At 44.2% G+C, this 18,129-nt stretch overlaps 1 non-coding gene across 1 annotated transcript; it reads right to left on the bottom strand.

Moving 5' to 3' along the window:
- Positions 1-12,886: 12,886 nt before the first annotated feature.
- Positions 12,887-12,971, bottom strand: TRNAR-UCU (transfer RNA arginine (anticodon UCU)). The gene is given in 2 exon segments: positions 12,887-12,922; positions 12,935-12,971. It is a non-coding gene; the product is annotated as a tRNA-Arg (tRNA).
- Between the last annotated feature and the right edge of the window lie 5,158 nt (positions 12,972-18,129).

Raw genomic sequence — 18,129 nt, forward strand, 5'->3', positions numbered from 1 at the left:
GAAAGCACTGAGCCTAAGTGCTAAGTACAGCGTATGTCACTAACGCACCTGGAGGTCCTCGCAGTATGTGTTTTGAGTATTTACATTTAGTTACATTTTAACATCCATGCTCTTTTCTCTTTTATCTCCACTGATTCATTTTTAATTTTATGTATTTTTGTAAGCCACTTAAATAACTTGGAAGAAAGAGCGTTTTTAACAAATGTAAAATACTTATCTTAGTGAAATTATTCAACTAAAAATCAAAGTCACCCCTATTAACATTTATTGTGAGGAATTAAAACTGGTAATATATATAGCTTCATCATCTCAAATGTGATCTTGACAAATTTATTTTAAATCTTCAAAACTATGTTAAGAGTAGAGTATCAAAGTATAATTATAGGTAAAGGTCAGAAGGAAGTCTCTGTGCTCCTAGCTTTCTACAGATATCTGGATATTTGAATAATGGATATATTTGTCTTAGTTTTTTGAGCAAGGCAATTCTGTTGAGGAACAGTTTTTAGTGACTTTGGCTTATGACACTAAACAGTCTATTTACTGGAACTATTGTAAGGCTTATAAAGCGTACCAAGCGCTGATACTGTAAAGTGTGCTGATGAAAGTAGGGCCTTCACAATACCTTAAGATGATCTTGAAAGATTGCTAAAATATCCTGTCTTGTTCTAAAATGCTTTTAAGACAGCTTATTAAAAAGGCCTACACCACAGCTAGTTTTTGAAGTGAGGAAATTAGGGAAAGGAAAATGAGGATAGAAGAAATCAGATGAAGCCGGGGTGAAGGTAATAAACGATTCTGTGCAACTAACTGTAGCAGCTGATAAAGGCAGGCTCCGAGCTTCCTGCCATCTAACACAAAAATCAGTTCTGTGTTCGGTGTGCTGCCGTAAGATAAAAAACAAACCAACTGCTGTAGAGAAACACAATTATTCCTATTAGTAAGACCTGAGAAAATGCCTCATGGGTCCCCATAACAAGGAGACAGGCCATACTTGGCTGTCCAGAGGGTAGATGGCAGGGTTTTAAAGGAAAGGGGTGGGGGAGGCTGTATGAAAAAGTTAAAGACGACCTTGAGTAACTGGGATAAATTCATGGGATCCCACTCTTAGAGCAAGTTAAAAGAAAACATGACAAAAATGTTTAATAGCATTTCTGGGATGTGTGCAGGTACTCGTTCAGTTCCATCTCACTAGCAATGACGACTGCACAGGATAACTACATTTCATTGCAAGTTTTCAGTAAGGGTTGAAACAAAAAATGCTTTCTAGTTAACCAGTTCCCCAAGAATCTGACTAATTAAAAATTCAGGTCTTCTCATTGTTACACAATTTAAAGGTGAAGAAGAAATGTTTCCAGTGTTTTACAGTGAAGAAGGAATGCTTTCAATTACTAATAGCTTCCAAGAAGCAGAGCCAACAGCATGACCTGTAATTAAATGGCATAAGCAGATCAGTGTTTTATCAAAAAAATGAAACATCTGAAAATGAACTATGAAATGTGAAATTAGATAACAGTGAGGGGAGGTTCTGAAATGGAAGGAGTTATCAATAAATACTGAACACCAACTGTGAGAAAGGCAAAATTATTTTAGGTTTAGGTGATGAATGGATAGTGATGTTCGTTCCAGTTATCACTGCATAACAAGTTACCCCAAAACTCAGTGACTCAAAACCACCACCGTTTTATTATAGCTCATGATTCAGTGGGTCAGGGCTTGGCTGGGTGATTCTTGTGTTGTACATGGTATTGAATGAGGTCACTCAGTGGTATTCAGCTGGCAGCTGAGCGGATCTGGAAGTTCCAAGATACTTCCCTAACATGCCTGGCACCTTGTAATGTTCTCTTAAATGACAACTGAAATTTTTCTTCAGTTTAACAGTATAGCATAGAAATTGATATAAAACCAAAACAGACCTACACACTGTGGGCACTGAAGGCTCTAGAATGGTAAGGTGGGCTCAGTGCATAGTATTTAGGAAGTTCTACTCCCTCCCACCTGCCTGCTTTCTAGTCAGCCAGGTAGAGGGTAGAGGAGTTGCTAACCAGATTCAAGTGAGCCCAAGATACTCATTGGGCTGTATTTTTACAAATGAACAGGGTTGCCGCATTAACAGGTCAGAAACCATGTGCAGTCACTCTTGCCCTATTAGGAGGCAGGCCTGTCATCCTCTCTTCCAAACAAGGTGAGCAATTGGACTTGGGGCTTTCCTGAGCCAGGCTTTCTCTATTAAAGGCAGGGGATGATGGATGGGGATGAGGGAACCTACGTTGTTCCATCATGCTTACCTGAGAAGTCTTGCAGTCAGGGTCATCTTTTAGCTATTATATGAGTGGTACTTGCTTTCCCATTGGCTATTCTTCCTTATGGTTACAACCTCCTTGGCAGGACTGCAAAGCAGGGGCTAGTAGGGTTCAGGCACCAAAATCCCGACCTCAAACCCCATGCAATGCACTGAAATTCTGAGGTCTTGTTCATTAAGGGAAGAAAAAATGAAACAGGGATATGAAAACTACAGTTAGATTTAGTTCCAATTACCATATGAATTTTATCTGTCAGGTGCAGATTTGTAGTCAATACTACAAATGACTTTGAAAGTTGTTCCTCGGCCTTTTTAAATGGTAGGAAAGAAATGTGCATGTCATTATCTACATGAAAAGAAATTTATGTCTGTGAAGTTTCGTTCAGTCTCTCTCCCCCTCCTCCATGTACTCCCTCACCCCCCATAACTCAGGGAAATTCAGAGGAGTAACATACTAAAACAAGAGAACAAAAACTAGACACACAATGTCTAGAATTTTTCTGTATCTTAAGGTTAGTGTATTATCAGTAAGATTTATTTTTTCCCCTAAATGTATGTGCTTATGTGTATACACATTTTTATATATACACACACATATGCATACACACACACACCCCCCAAAATGGCAAACTATAAGACAGTGAGTTAGGAGAAGAACAAATCATAGCTTAATTCTGGAATGTGGAGCTCATCAAAACCTTGGCTAATTTATCTGTAACATCTGCCCTTCCAGCCAAATCTGCCACGTCTCCCGATTTCAACTGTTGACAGAAGGTCACCTCAGCTGCCTTGATCTGGAGGGCAGCAGATGTCAAAGTGAGATGAAAGGATATTAAATAATTGGCCCAGTGCCTTTCCTGGTGCCTGGGTGACTGCTTGATGGATCAGGACTTCAGCCCTTTCTATGTATTTTACCTGACTATAGTCCTTTAGGGTTGACTCTCAGTTTTTTCCTTTGGTGAAATCATTATCCTGATTTAGCCAAAGGCATTTGATGACCTTAGCCAAAGGCTAAGATGACCCTACAATTCCTCAAGGTCAATCTCATCAATTCCAGTTACCCTCATTTCCACTCCACCTTAGTGAAGCACCATCATGGCCTCAGACTCATTACTTCAAACTGTTCAGTGGTCAAGATTCTGAACTGCGACTACCCCAATCTGTTATCCTGTTAGCCCTCTCTCCAGTTCCAACCTTGGCTGCCCCTTGGAATTACCTGAGGTGGCTTCAAAAATACTGATGCCTGGACCCCACCCCCAAGATTGTGAACTCACAATCTCAAGCATTTCAGCCACTCTTATTCTCCCAATCCTTCACTCCCATCAGGATACATTTTCCTCCCTAATCAATCTGGACCCAACTGGTCAGACATTTCATAAATTCTTTGTATCTCCCACTAGCCTCCTTATTCTCTACTCTTCTTTCTGTTACTTTCACTTGCCAATCCCAGCCAGGGAAACACCCACTATTCCTTCTCTGTCCAGATTACTGAGATGTGGGGAAGTACCATGAAGCCACTGACTCTCAGCAGGGCTTTCACTGCTGCTCCACAATTCTTTTATTCAATTCTGATTACTTCCCACAAAATTCATTCATTCTTCAAGTCAGCCACCACAAAATTGAGTCCTATGCATTATTTAAGCACCAGGGTACACAGGGAAGAAGACATAGCCCCTGTATCCAGGGAGCTGCATAGGACAAACAGCATACTTCCAGGTCCCAGAGACCCCCTAACTCCCACTCCTACCCTCAGCAGATTACCTTGTCTCCTACCTCACTCAACCAGCCAAGGCCATCGAAGGCTGCCTTAAAGCCTCGTGATCCCACCTGTCTAGAGACACTATTCCCACACGCATCCCCACTGCTCTACTCAATGGTTTTTTCCTTGGTCTTCATCTTCTGACCAGGAAATGTTTTTTGACACTACAGACCTTTCCTTCTTGAAGCTCCAGTTTCTCTTGGCTTCTGCAGGAAGATAATCTTTTCTGCTTCTCCTGTTTCTCTACTCTTCTCCTTCACTGATGTTCCTACTCTGCCTACCACTTGCTGCTTTCCCATGTCTGCCCTCTCATCTTCTGTCTCTCTACTGTCTGACTTGAGTATCTTGTCCTCCCTCTCCTTCAGCTTCTGCTCTCACCTCTGCAGAAGACTCCAAAGTCTCATCCTTCCATCTCTACACCCCTGCTGCAGATGCACACTTCCAATTAACTGTGCAATGCGCCCATCCAAGTGTCCTGAAGTCATCTCAAACTCACCACGTCCAGAACTAGACACATCATCTCGCTGAGAGGATCAACTAGTGCTAGCACGTAACGGGCACTCAAAGGGAAGCTACTGTTCCCCTGTTCTCCATCCTCCCCACTGGGGAAGTCTTCCTAAAACAGGTTTAATGAAGCTTTCTGCTTTTTACCTTCTATGGCCCACTTCTGCCTAACAAAACATGCAGACACCCCTACATTCACGGCCTGACATTCAAGGCCCTCTACAAAACTACACCAGTACAGGTTGAAATTCACCACTCCCCAGCTCATGCCTCAGACTTCACTTGTGCCCGTCATTTGCCTATTTCTCTCTCTCCACTCTGGATTGCAGGAAACTACATTTCCCAGATTCCATTACCAACTGACTTCCTGGTGAGACACTGACCTAAGACTCGAGGGCTGGAGAAGGGGAGAAGTCAGAGTATTTCTCTCCTCTCCGCCTTGCGTTGGATTGCGGCTCGGCCATGTCCCTGCTCCACCAGCAGTGCCCCACCACTGGACGGCCCAGGCTCTGGCTTCTGGTAACACCATCACCTCCCACTGTCCCTCTGGCACTAGAGGAGGTAGAGGTTTCCTACTGTCACAATCTCCGGGCTGCCTGCACTTTCAGCATTTTTATCACCTGTCTCACAATTCCCTATATTAAATTCTCTAGTGATGTGCTTTTCTGCCTGGACCCGAGTGATACATTTCAGCCAAACCAAACTAGTTGATACTGAGTGTCAGTCAACATATACCGAGCTCTATGCACGCCAGCTACTGGGCCAGATACAGTGAGTTTTCACCTCTACGTCTTTGCTCATATGGTTAACTCCACCTAAAATATCTTCCTTGCCTCCATCCCACCTAACAAAACACTGCTGACCTTTCAAGCCTATTCAGAAACCAGTATATCTGGAGCATCTACTCTGTGCAAGGCACTGGGCTAGATGCTGGGGGTGCCCAGGGAAGGAATGAGGTCATCCCAGGCATCTCAGAGCTGACAGTATACCTTTCTTCATAAAATCTTTTCTCAGATTTTCTCCACTGATGTGTACACTCTTCAAATTCCCATTTGACTGTGCTTATTTTCACTTTATTTACTTGTATTTAACGAATGCCTATATAGCACCTACTAAGTGTCAGGCACTGTTCTAAGGACTTACAAATACAACTTATTTTTATGTAACCGTTATATATATGTACATATGAAACATATCACATATGTATATAACAATCTAGGTAACCTTAGGTAAACCTATGAGGTAGGTGCTACTATTATCCTCATTTTATAAGTGAAGAAACTGAGGCACAGAGAGGTTAAGTAACCTGCCTAAGGTCACAGATCTAGCTTCCTTTGTCATACTTTTATTTTAGTCTTGCACCATAGCTATCTGCAAACCTGTTTCAGCATCACCAGCAGAAACTGCTGGACTCTTCCCCTTTCTTTTACAGTTATAGAACACATGATTTTTAGCTGGGAATGAGGCCACCTGGGGGGAAAAATAAGAAGCTATGATTCCCACCTTTCCATGGGATGTGAGTGAAAGTGGTATGTGCAACTTCTGGGAAGTGTCCTTCAAAGAGGGATGAGCTTGGAGTGGGGCTCTGTCCTTTTATCTTCTCCCCACTAACTAGTTGTGTTGGCCTGATGGCAGGGACAGGAGCAATCATCTTGGAACATGAGGTGGAAGCTGCATTTTGAGGATGGAAGAATAAGAAGGAGCCTGGGTCTCTCCTGATCAAGTAGCTGCCATTCCCTGGACTTGCACATGAGAGAGAAAGACATCTCTATCTTGCCAAAGCCACTACTGTTTTGAGTTTCCTGTCACTGGAAGCCCAAACCAATCGTAATTAATGGAATCCCCACTTCATGGCTCCCTGTCCCTCACTAAGCTGAACTCTTTAAGAAAATACATTCCATCTCACCCACCTTTGTATTCCCTGCCAACATGGTTCCTTGCGCAAAGCCAGTACTCAAAAATATATATCGAATTGAAGGTGAATGAGGTTATAAAATAGTTTTGAAATTCTGATGGATGTAGAAAGCCCCAGATCAGGAGAAACCTGGAATGAAACCACTCCTGGTCTTTAGGGTCTGTATTGACCACAAGTGGCAATAAGATGGGAGTGTCTCCACCCCTTGGGACAGCCCCCACTTTGTCAACACCTTCCTGGAATCCTGGGTGTGTGAAGAAGAGCTGTAAAAGGGCACAGAGGAAACAGTCCTCCAACAGGAACACCTTCAGGTCGCCCTCCCCCACCTTCACGCCCTCTTCTTTTCCACCTCTGCCCTCTTCCTACTTGCCTCAGAAGAGCGGGCATGTTTCCATCATTCCTAGGCTAATCCTTTCACCTTGCTCCCATAACACATCTGCATCTTAATTTTCTCATCTGTAAAATGGGTATAATTCACACTTCTTAGGATTTGGGGGACAATTAAATGGCAAGGATTAAATAAAGTTGCTAGCATAAAGCAGGCGCTTAGAAAAACGTGAGATGTTTCCCTTTCCCTCTTGACTCCCTTCTCCTCTAAGGGAAACTGCTCCATCAGTTCTGGGAGATAACACTTTCTCCTGGCTTTCTTCCTACCTCCCTGGCTTCCCCTTCTTGGTCTCTGAAGAACTCTTTCTTTGCCTTCCTTCAAAAGTCTGCGCTCTGGGTTTCTGTCCTCAACCCTCATCCCTTCTTACTCTACACTCTCCCTGCACGGTCTCATCTATGTCCAGAGCTTTAAGTGCCATCTGTAGGTCAATGAATTTAAAATCTCAAGCCTAGATTTAAAATCTCCTGAGCTCTAGACCTTCTCTTCTTTTCCTTCCCTCTCTTCCTACATACCACCCTCCTTAGTTCTTTCATTCAGTAAATATTTACTGAGAGTTTGCTATGTGTGTAGCATTGTACATCCAACCGCCAACTGTACCTCTTCTCCAGGATGTTCCAGAGACACCTCAAAGTCAACACGTGCAAATCTGAACTTAGTTCCCCCCTCAAATCCATTTCTCTCTCCTTTGTTGTCTCAGCGACTACTTCAGCATCCACCGTTTGCCCTAAGTAGAAATGGGAGTCTTTTCTGACTGTTCCTTCGCTCTCCTCTGTATATCCCTTAATTCATCATGTCCCATCAATTTGGCCTCCCTTGATTTCTCTCCAGTTGGTATACTTATCCCTCTCCCCAGTCACCTCCCTGGTTCCAGCCCTCATCATTTTCTTACCTAGCTGACTCCAACTGTCCTGAACAGGTCTTCCGGCCTCCAGTCTTGTGCCGCTCCAGCCGGATCCACACTGCAGCCAGAAGGGTGACACAAAACACATCTAATCACCCTGCTTCCACCAAAAAGCTATTCAGTGGTTTCCTGTCGCCTTTAGGGTCAAGTCCGCACTCCTTAACATGATGTACAAGACCTTCAGGACACGTCCCCGCTGAAATCATCGCTCTGCAAGGAGATATCTAGTTTACATGTTTCTCCACTCCTAGTGGGAGGAGCTCCTAAAGGGTGTGTTTATGGCTGAGATCCAGCAGATAGTAGAGTGTAACTGCTCTAACAATAAATGTTAGATCAAGTTTGGAAAATCTTTAATGGATAAGCAGTACCAGGGCTGCCTATCTGAAAGTGATCTAAGAACAGGCAAAAAATGCTTTTTTTTCCTTCATCGTTAGCATTAGGGTTTTTTTTTGCTTTCCCTTTTTAAAAATTCACTTTTTTATTACAAGGATAAGATAGGCTTATTATGAAAAAAGTCCAAACATTACAACGAGATATGAAGTAAAAAGGAAGGTCCCCTCCCTTCATACCACTGCCTCTCTTGGTCCAGCACTGTTAACTGCTTGTATATCCTTGCAGAAATTTCCTATGCACACACGATCATAGTAATAAACATATGGTATTACTATTATATTGGCATTATTTAACACAAATGAAATCATATTAAACATACTTATTTGCATATCAGATTTTTTCACATAATCTTGGACGTTCTTCCATAGCAGTATATATAGATCTTCCTCATTTTTTAAAGGTCTGCATTATATTTAATTAATGATTCTAACACATTTTCCTCAAACAGATCACTCTTAACAGACAGCTAGGTTGTTTCCAGTTTGGGGCCATTCTAAACAATGCTGCATTTACGGCAGATAATCAAATGTCGATCTATCTAAATATCCAAAAATTGTGAAATATTAGAATATTAAAATAAATATACACCACAACCAAGTGAGATTCATTTCAGGAATGTAAGAAGGGTTGAATATTAGAAAATCTGTTAATATAGTGCACAATATTAATAGATAAAAGGAGAAAAATCTCCATAGCTTACTGACAGAGTGAGACATTTTCTTACTGTGATAAACGCATGAATGTGTGCACACATGCGTGCACCCACCCCAAAAGCTAGCTCAGTGGAGAAGCATCCCTAAAATGGCAGGATCAGGAAGAGTCAGTCCACTATCACCATTTTCATGGAAAATTACTCAACATTTTCTGGAGACACCAGCTGATGCTATTACAAGAGAAACAATATGAGGCATAAAAATTAGGAAGTAGAAGGTAAAATTATCATTATTTGTGGATGATATATTTCCAGAAAACACAACTCGGTCAACTGAAAAACTATTTTTCCTTTTTTAAAACTGAGATGTAATTCATATACCATACAATTCACCCCTTTAAGAAGTGTACAGTTCAGTGGGTTTTTGTAAATTCAGAGTTGTGCAATTATCACCACTAATTCCAGAACATTTTTATCACCCCAAGAAAACCCCATACCCATTAGCACTCACTTCATTCCCCTCACACCCAGCACCTGTCAACCACTAATCTACTTCCTATGTCTATGCATTTGCCTATTTGGGATATTTAATAATAAATGGAATCATACAATATGTGGTCTTTTGTGATTGGCTTCTTTCACAAGAAGAGCGTTGGCATAACATTTTTAAGGTTTATCCGTGTTGCAACATGAACCAGTACTTCATTCTTATTTATTGATGAATACTATGGTAACATTCCATATATGGATATACCACATTTTGTTTATCCATTCATCAGCTGATGAACATTTGGGTTGTTTCTATATTTTGGCTATTAAAGAAGAATGCTGCTATGAACAAGTTTTTGTGTGGACATATGTTTTTAATTCTCTTGGGTATATACCTAAGAGTGGAATTGCTGGGTCATATGGTAACTCTATTTTTAACTTTCTGAGGAACTGCCAAACTGTTTTCCAAAGAGATTGCACCATTTTACACGCCCATTGGCAATGTATGAGGGTTTCAATTTCTCCACATCCTCACCAACACCTGTTACTGTCATTTTTTATTATAGCCATCCTAATGGGTGTGAAGTGGTATCTCATTGTAGTTCTGAACTTAAAAACTATTTTTTAAATTTTATTTATTTATTTTTCCCCCAAAGCCCCAGTAGATAGTTGTATGCCACAGTTGCACATCCTTTTAGTTGCTGTATGTGGGACGCGGCCTCAGCATTGCCTGGAGAAGCGGTGTGTCGGTGCGCGCCCAGGATCTGAACCCGGGCTGCCAGCAGCAGAGCACGCACACTTAACCACTAAGCCACGGGGCCGGCCCTGAAAAACTATTTTAAATAGTAAGACAGTTCCATAAGATGGCTGGATACAAAATTATTTAAAATATCAAAAGCCTTTGTATACAGAAACCATAACCAGTTAGAAAATATAATGGAAGAAAAGATCCCAACGACAACAACAACAAAAAACTATTTAGGAATAAAGCTAACAAAAAAAGTCAAGATATACATAAAGAAAACTTTAACACACTCTTGAAGAGCGTAGAAGAAGGGCTGAACAAATGGAAAGGCATAGGTGTTCTTAAAAAAGAAAAAAATTTCCCCTGCTACTCTTAAGTAGGAAGACTCAACATCATAATTAGTTTAATTCTCCCTATCCTAATCTATAAATAGCAGGGCTCCAACACAAGTACCTCCTAAGATCAGAGCCAGACCAGCTGTCACTACAACTAATATGAAAAGACAATACAGAAGTATGGTTTTACCCACAGATGCAGACTTCCTGGGTTCCCATCCTGCTTATTATTAGCTGTGTATTCTTGGACAAGTTACTTAACCTCTCTGTGTCTCAGATGCCTCTTCCATGAAAGGAGAATATGGGGATTAAATGCATTAAAATGCATAAAGCACTTAGAATAGTACCTGGTATACAACAAATGCTAAATAAGTGCTAATTATTAACATTATGTGGGAAAACTAATAATTCAAGAATACGTGGTAAAAAAAAATCTTAAAAAAAAAGTTATGAGGGAGGATTGTCTCTATTAGATATTAAAACAGCACAGTTCTAGTGAATCAGAATTAAGACACATAGATCAATGGAACAGAATGGGGGATCCAGAAACCCAAATGCATACAGGAATTTAGAAAGTTATAAAGGAGACATTTCAAATTAATGTAGAAAAGGAAGAGTGTTCATTATCAATGATTCTTGGATAAAACTCCTTATACAAAAATGCATTCCAGATGAAGTAAAGATTTAAGTACAAAAATAAAGCCATAAAAGCACCAAAATAAAACATGATGCAATTATTTAATAAACTGAGTCCAGTATAACCCCAAACAGAGAAGCCATTATTTAATAAATACAGTACAGTATTTATTAAATCAATACAGTATAGCCCCAAACACAGAAGCCATAAAAGGTTGATAAATCCAAATATATGAATTTCTGTAAAACAAAAAAATATAAAATACCATAAACAAAATCAAAAGAGAAACTGGGAACGACTAATTATAACACATCACAAATAAAGGGCTGGTTTCCTTAATATGTAAGGAACTGCCACAACACAAGTAAATGACCAATGATGCAACAGAAAACTGAGCAAAACTCAAGAACAGATAAATCTCACAAAGGAAATACAAATTATTCTATGGATGAAAAGTTGCTCAGCTTCACTCACAACAAAAGACGTGAACTGAAACTACGACTAGAAACCATTTTTCACCTGTTGGATAACGTGAGCTGCGAGGAAATGGGCACCCTCACGTATTGCTGGTGAGAGTGAAACAGGTACAATCTCAAGGAGAGCAATTGGGCAATACCTATCAAAGAATGCACAAACCTTTGACCCGGTAATTCAACTTCCTAGGAATCTATCCTACAGATACGCTTGCATTTGTGTACACCAATGTCAGAAGCGTTGTTTGTAATAGGAAAATACTGTACACCTAAGTGTCCAACCACTGGGGACTGTTAAATCACTACAATATACATGCACAACGGAAGGCAGCTCTACCTGCATTAGTAAGCGGAAGAGCAAGTACCTGTAACATACTACCAGTTGCGTATCACCTACATCAATAACATCAATGAATACACACCTAGAATGACGATAGAAAAATGCTGAGGTGCATAAAATAAATCTGAACATATTTCTAAGAAACCATTTTCACTAATGGCTTATAGAGAGAATTGCAAGGCTGGGATATAGGAACAACAAAGATGTTTACTTTTCCCTGTACCTTTTTTGATAATTTTGTATTTTTTGCATGAATTAAGTTTGTGTGTTACAACGAATTTTTTAAATTCCATTCATTCATTGTTTATTTGCATTTAGTGAGGTGGAACCCTAACCTTGGGCAAAGCTACGAGTCGTCAGGGGAAAAGGGACAAGATAGTAATCCCTGCCTGCAAGAGCTGACAGGCAGAGTGGACCTCGGACCTCACTGCACTAGAATCATGGGGGAGGGCAGCGGGCGTTCTTATCAGAAATACAGATTCCTGGGCCCCACCCCTGATCGACGGAATCAGAGTCCCGGAGTGATGCCCAGCAATCTGCATTTCTGACAGGATCCCGCTGGGGATTCCGGTACGTGACAATTTTGAAGCCTTCTGGGCAGGAGGGGCATCGGCCGGCACAGTGCAGCCCAGGGTGTAGGCGCGTTTCCTGGTCCTGCCCTTGCCCGCCCCGAGCAGCCGCGGTCGCGCTCTGGGCCAGCGGGTGTCAGCCCCGGGACGTGGGGGCAGCTCTGCCGGAGCACCCGAGACGCGGGCCTCCCCCGCGCTCTCCTTGAGGCCGAAGCCGCGAGGTCTCGCGCCGCCGCCGCCCGGGGCCGCGATTCCCAGTCCCAGGTCAGGCTTCGGAGTCGGCCGGGCCAGGCGCTGAGCCCCGCAGCCGGGGAAGCTGGGCGGCGCGGGCCCCGCGCGAGCGACTAGAGGTGAAAGGGCCGCAGAAGCCCAGTGCAGTGGGGAGAGAGGGGGCAGGGAATGGGAAGCAAGTTAAACCGTTTAGGAAAAGGACAGGAAAGAGAGAAATGATTAAGGGTAGAAGGCAAATCACAGCGGGAAAAAACTGCGACTCCGCCGGGACTCGAACCCGGAACCTTTGAATGCCTTCAGCCTCTAGAAGTCCAATGCGCTATCCATTGCGCCACGGAGCCACCTGTTGGAGCCTCCGCGCATCTGCCGTGTTAAGCCAGAGGCAACGGCCCCGCGCCCTTCCCACCGCCCCCCTAGCCCTCCGTCTGCGCCGCGAGGCCAGGGCACAGCCAGTCGGGGCTGCCGCCACCAAACGTGGGCCGCGGGCGTCCGTCTTCCCCCGGCGGCCGCCTCTCAAGGAGGTCAGCGAGCCCCGCGAGCGCAGGACGGCTGGGCGTCCGCCGGGTCCCCGCTGGTTAGTAGTCTCCAGCCCACCCAGGCCGCCGTACCCGGCCGCGCAGGACAAATCACGCCCGCATTCTGCCTCCCCGGCTTCCTTCCTGCCCCGAGCGCCACCCCCTCCCCCTCAGCGGGTCTCCCCGTCGGCCCGGGCCGCCATGGCGTTGCAGGTTCCAGGCCGGCCGTTGCACCGTTAAGCCGGGCCGGTAACGCCGGCCACTTACGTCGCACCTTTTGGCGGCCGATCTCGAGCGGCGGCCCTCGGGCTTCGAGGCGTTGGCCGCGGCCCCTCCCGGGCCCTTCCCTGGCCGCCCGCGGCCAGGCCCCGCCGCTGCGAGCGCGGGCCGCGGCGACGGCTGTGTGCGTGCTTGTGCGTGTTTATTTGCGCGGGGTTGGGTGAAACGGGGTTTGGGTTGCATTTCGCTCCCCACAGACCCAGAGCCGAATTTCTGAGGTATCCGGGCTCTGGTGGACTGAGGGGGGCGACACGCCCCGAGCCGCACCATCCTCCGAGGGCTCGTCCGGCGCCGGGAGCTCCTCCGTGGGCGCCGCGCAGCCGCCCCGAGCCCGCCCCCCCGGAGCACGCGGCTGCGTGGGCGGCCGCCGGGCGGTGACCGCGCGCGTGGGAGCGCCGGGAGCATGCGTGTGCGCGCGCGGGCGGCTGGAGGGCGCGCGGCCGCGGGGTTTCTCGGGGGCGGAGGGAGGCGGCTGAGCCAGAAGCTGCCCGGCATGGCGCCGTCGCGGCGAATCCGCGGAGTGGTTTGGCGGCGAGGGTCTTCCGTTCTCCAGTAATCCCCATCAGCGCGACCCCATGCCGCTTGAAACAATCTAAATAAAAACTGCGTGGTTGCTATGCAACCACCGCTGCAAGACAAAACCCCTGGCCTCCTGCTTTAATCAACTTGCTACTTTCCCAGCCCCGTCCGCGTAGAAATTGCGGAGCAGCCGGTATGCGCGCTCTTCAAGCTGATCCACAGCGGTCTTCTGCACCAAACCAGCGTCAGCCACAGTCCAGCCTGCGGTCCACTCCCTTCCTCCCTGCCTAGCATCATCAGATACCAAAGCAAAGGAGTCTCTGTCAGTGTTCTAGAGGAAAAGAGAGCTGCCAGAAAGATTCTAGTGTGGTAGGGATGTTTACATGCTTATTTAACTCCACAACAATGCTATGAGGCAAGTACTGTTGTCCCCTTCATAAAGAAAGAAAACTGCAGCTAAAAGAGGTTAAATAAATTGTGTAGGGACACCCGGCTAATAAGCGTCAAGACCTGTGAAGAATCAGCGATTTCACTCTACTTGCAGGCTAACATGTGAGCTTGTGACAGTTTCATGGATGCTGACAGAACACACAAGACTACTAGATCAGAGATGCAAGACTCCTACAGCAAATGTGGTAGCCAGTGTCAACATGTTTGTGTTGGTTCCCTGAACCCCAGTTCTCACAGGAATGAAGCAGATGGGCCCAGATGGATGCTTCCACACAAAATGGGTTGCATTACAAGAAAGGAATGCTAACCCACCATTTTATAGCAAGAAGTAAGCAAGCCTGCTGTTTGTCCCATAGAGGGACATTCCCTCATCTCTCAAGCATCTCTAGGTGCTCACTGCAAACACAACCCTGAGAAATGGCCCAAGTGAGCAGGGTCTTCCGTTCTTAGCATACCCAGAAGAACATGCAAGGATGCTAAGGGCCCGTGGTGGATTCCCTCTCCAATCAGTGGCAGAGCCTTGATTGCTGCCAGGTCTGTTTCATTCCACCATAATATAAAGTTCCTCAACAACAAGCATTTTATGTATAAAATAGTATGCCCCCTTTAAGATTAATGAAATAAAACACATCTTCACATGCATGGAGGAGTTCTCACATGTACAAAATTAGCCCCTTAAAATAGAATATGACTTTAAATAGTATTTATTTAAACAAATCTTTATTGAACTCTGCAACGTGCCAGGCACTGGTGGAATCTCAGAGTCTTCACTGGTCCTTGGAGTTGCACATGGCATAATAGGGGAAGAGAAATACTCAATGCCCTGGTGGGAATACCACGCAGAGGAATTCTGCCTGGGGGCATTAGAGCCAACTCTCAAATGGTGAGTTATTAACATGATTAAGTAACAATTCAGACTCCTATGTAAAAGTTCTGGGAAGGGGGAATTGGGAAAGAAAGAGCTAAGGAAAGATGTGTGTCCTTAATTCCACTTAATCAATCAAAGAATTTTAGATATTTGATTCCTTTCACTAGTTGAGACCCAAACCCCTTGTTTATGTCACGGAAAACATTACCAAAATACAGGATTCGCCGACAGTGTGGGAAAACCAGGTTTGTGTGAGGAACTCGGTGAGCAATCAAGATCGTACTTTTTACGCCCTACGATTACAAGACTGGGAAAGCCACAGCAGAACAGGCGTTGCCTGTGTGCTCTGACAATTAGTAAGCAGTTTATAGTGAGTCTGGCTGCAAAGGCAGCAACGTTAGCAAGTAAAAGGAATGAAAATGTGTATTTAGGTACCACCTGAGGACAAGGATCCAGTTGATTTTGTCTTCCTTTTCTAAAGAGCTGAATTTTCTCAGGCAGAACACACAGTAAACAGCAACCATTATACATCCTGAACCAAGAATTCCTGCAGGTAAAAAAATTACCTCTTCTTTCCCGCCGACAGAGGGAGCCAAAGCACGGACTGTAACCACCTGTGAGCAACCTGCTCTCCACCCAGCTGTAATTTGAGTTCCCTGGACAACAAAGCCCTAAATTAAACACTATTTCATTTTGGTGTTTTAAAGTTCAAATCCATTACACACCTCTGGGAGTCTGCAATAACACTCTTCATGTTTGTACAGCAGAATTATTTTTAAGTTACTATGCTGTTCTATTTGCAGTGCCTGGAAGCAGCTTCAGCCTTCCCCAGAAGCTCTAGAAATCTACCATACTGTTATATATTTTCACTAGCTTTGCTTTGCTCCAGAGGGAGAAGGTCCTTAGAGTACCAGTTTAATTCAATTCAATGAGTATTTAGGGAGGACACAATTGGGCCTACTGTGGGAGATAGAGTGGAAGGAAGTTTAAGATACAATTCAAGGAGACTTCAAATTCCTTGGGACAAATACGTCCCGTGAATATGAAGCAATTGAGCAAATAATGCAAGATAGCATACGAAAAAGTGGCACAATGTGATTGGTCACCCCTACCAGTAAAATGTTTTTGAGTTTGCACTCCCAAATAATAAGCATGTACTACTATATAATTATAAAACATACCCCAAAAAGAAATTTTAAAAGGATGAGATTTTTAATAAAGTCTCTGGTAGTAGAGGTTAGGAGTACAGGCTGTGGAGTCAGACTCCTGTTGTTCATGTCTTGGCTCTGCCTCTTATTTGCAAGACATGATCCTTAACTTCTCAGAGCCCTCTTTTCCTCATCTGAAAAATCCTGAAGTTGTGAGGATTACAGGAATTAATGTTTGCAAGGGTTTATCTCAGTCTTGGCACATGGTAAGTGTGTAACAACTGTTTGCTGTTATTATTAGCAAGCAACTGTCAATAAAGAAACCCCACATCCTGCAGGAACAAGCAAAAGTTCGAATACAGCATCAGCTAAATTTGTTGCAAAAGAAGAAACATTCTCCATTTCCTTACCCCAGTCCTACTCAACTGTAGACATCATGTCTGTTACCGAACAGAACATCCAGCTTTTCACACTGAAAACACCTACCTTCAACGTCATGGTTTCCTCACAGTCCTTTCCCTGAGAACCTTGGGTGGATTCTTGTTTTTATTTGTCCAATTACATGGTTTCCCAAAACAAGGATACAGCCCACCCCTAAAGGATTTATGAAGACTCATCTCTTGCCAGGCAAAATCTACTCTCAGTATTTAAATGATGGCCTTTTTCGTCCTAAAAAATCTTAGCACTGATTTTCAGCCATGACAATAACCAAACTACGTTAAATGGCAAGATGAGACTAGGGGAAGGAAAAGAAAATTTTCCAAGATGAAGAAATTTAGACATGAAGAGAGAAAAGAGGGATGAATTGGTCCTTATGGAAGCACAGTTGGGGATGAGGGGTTGAAGTGTCAGGAGATAAGGTTGGGCAGGTAGGATTGAGGCCAGATGTGGCAAAGAGGGTGGGGGCAGGCTTGATTCAGGTTGAGAAATGCGGATTTAATGCAATAGGCAGTGGGGAGCTGCTAGTTTCTTTTGGCATGAGAATGGCTGTGCTTTAGAATGATTGATTTAGGGGGTCGTGTGCAAGCTAAATGGAATGGGGCCCGAGGTTCAAGGAGGCTATTACATCCCGTTTAATTTGTACTTAGTGTTTTCCTCTGACTTCTTTGACTCTTCAGCAAGCAGTGATTGAGGGTCTAGTTGACATACAAAGAAAAAAACGTTTGCCTGGCTTACAGCCTAGTAGAAATAATGACAGGTACACAAGTGTGATGCAAGGTAAAGAGGTCTCCGAGTGAGGTAGGTGCAGTGGTAGGGGACTTCCTATATTACATCCTGAGAGGGGGAATTAGGAAGGAGGGCTGCATTTGGAAACTGCTGTCTAACCAAAGGGCCAATTTGCGTACAAGGAATGTTGGGCAGGGGTTAGCAAACAGATTGGGGGGATGTGATGAAGAAGATAGGACAGGCTGGGAAAACAGTAGAGGCTGAGCAGTCCAACGCACAGTATCTAAAAGGGTCCAGCTAACTTGGCCTTGGTTGCAGGTGCTGGTGGAGAAGGTCACTGGGGTTCAGGGCACTGGTGACAAAGTCATCCTTCAATCAGTTCCGTGGTTCTGTGCCATCAGCCCATTCACAAGAGGACAAAAATCACAGCTGAGGATAAATGAAACACGATCCAGCCCTCAAAGGGAAGGGCTTGGGAAGAGCTGGTTGAAAGTCTCAGACTAGTAGGCTAGTGTTCAGAGAAGGGGTCTAGTCACAACGAGAAACTGAGGCA

This window comes from Ceratotherium simum, chromosome 2 (assembly GCF_057802395.1).
Source record: "Ceratotherium simum simum isolate JZ-2026a chromosome 2, ASM5780239v1, whole genome shotgun sequence".
In the NCBI taxonomy this organism is placed as follows: Eukaryota; Metazoa; Chordata; class Mammalia; order Perissodactyla; family Rhinocerotidae; genus Ceratotherium; species Ceratotherium simum.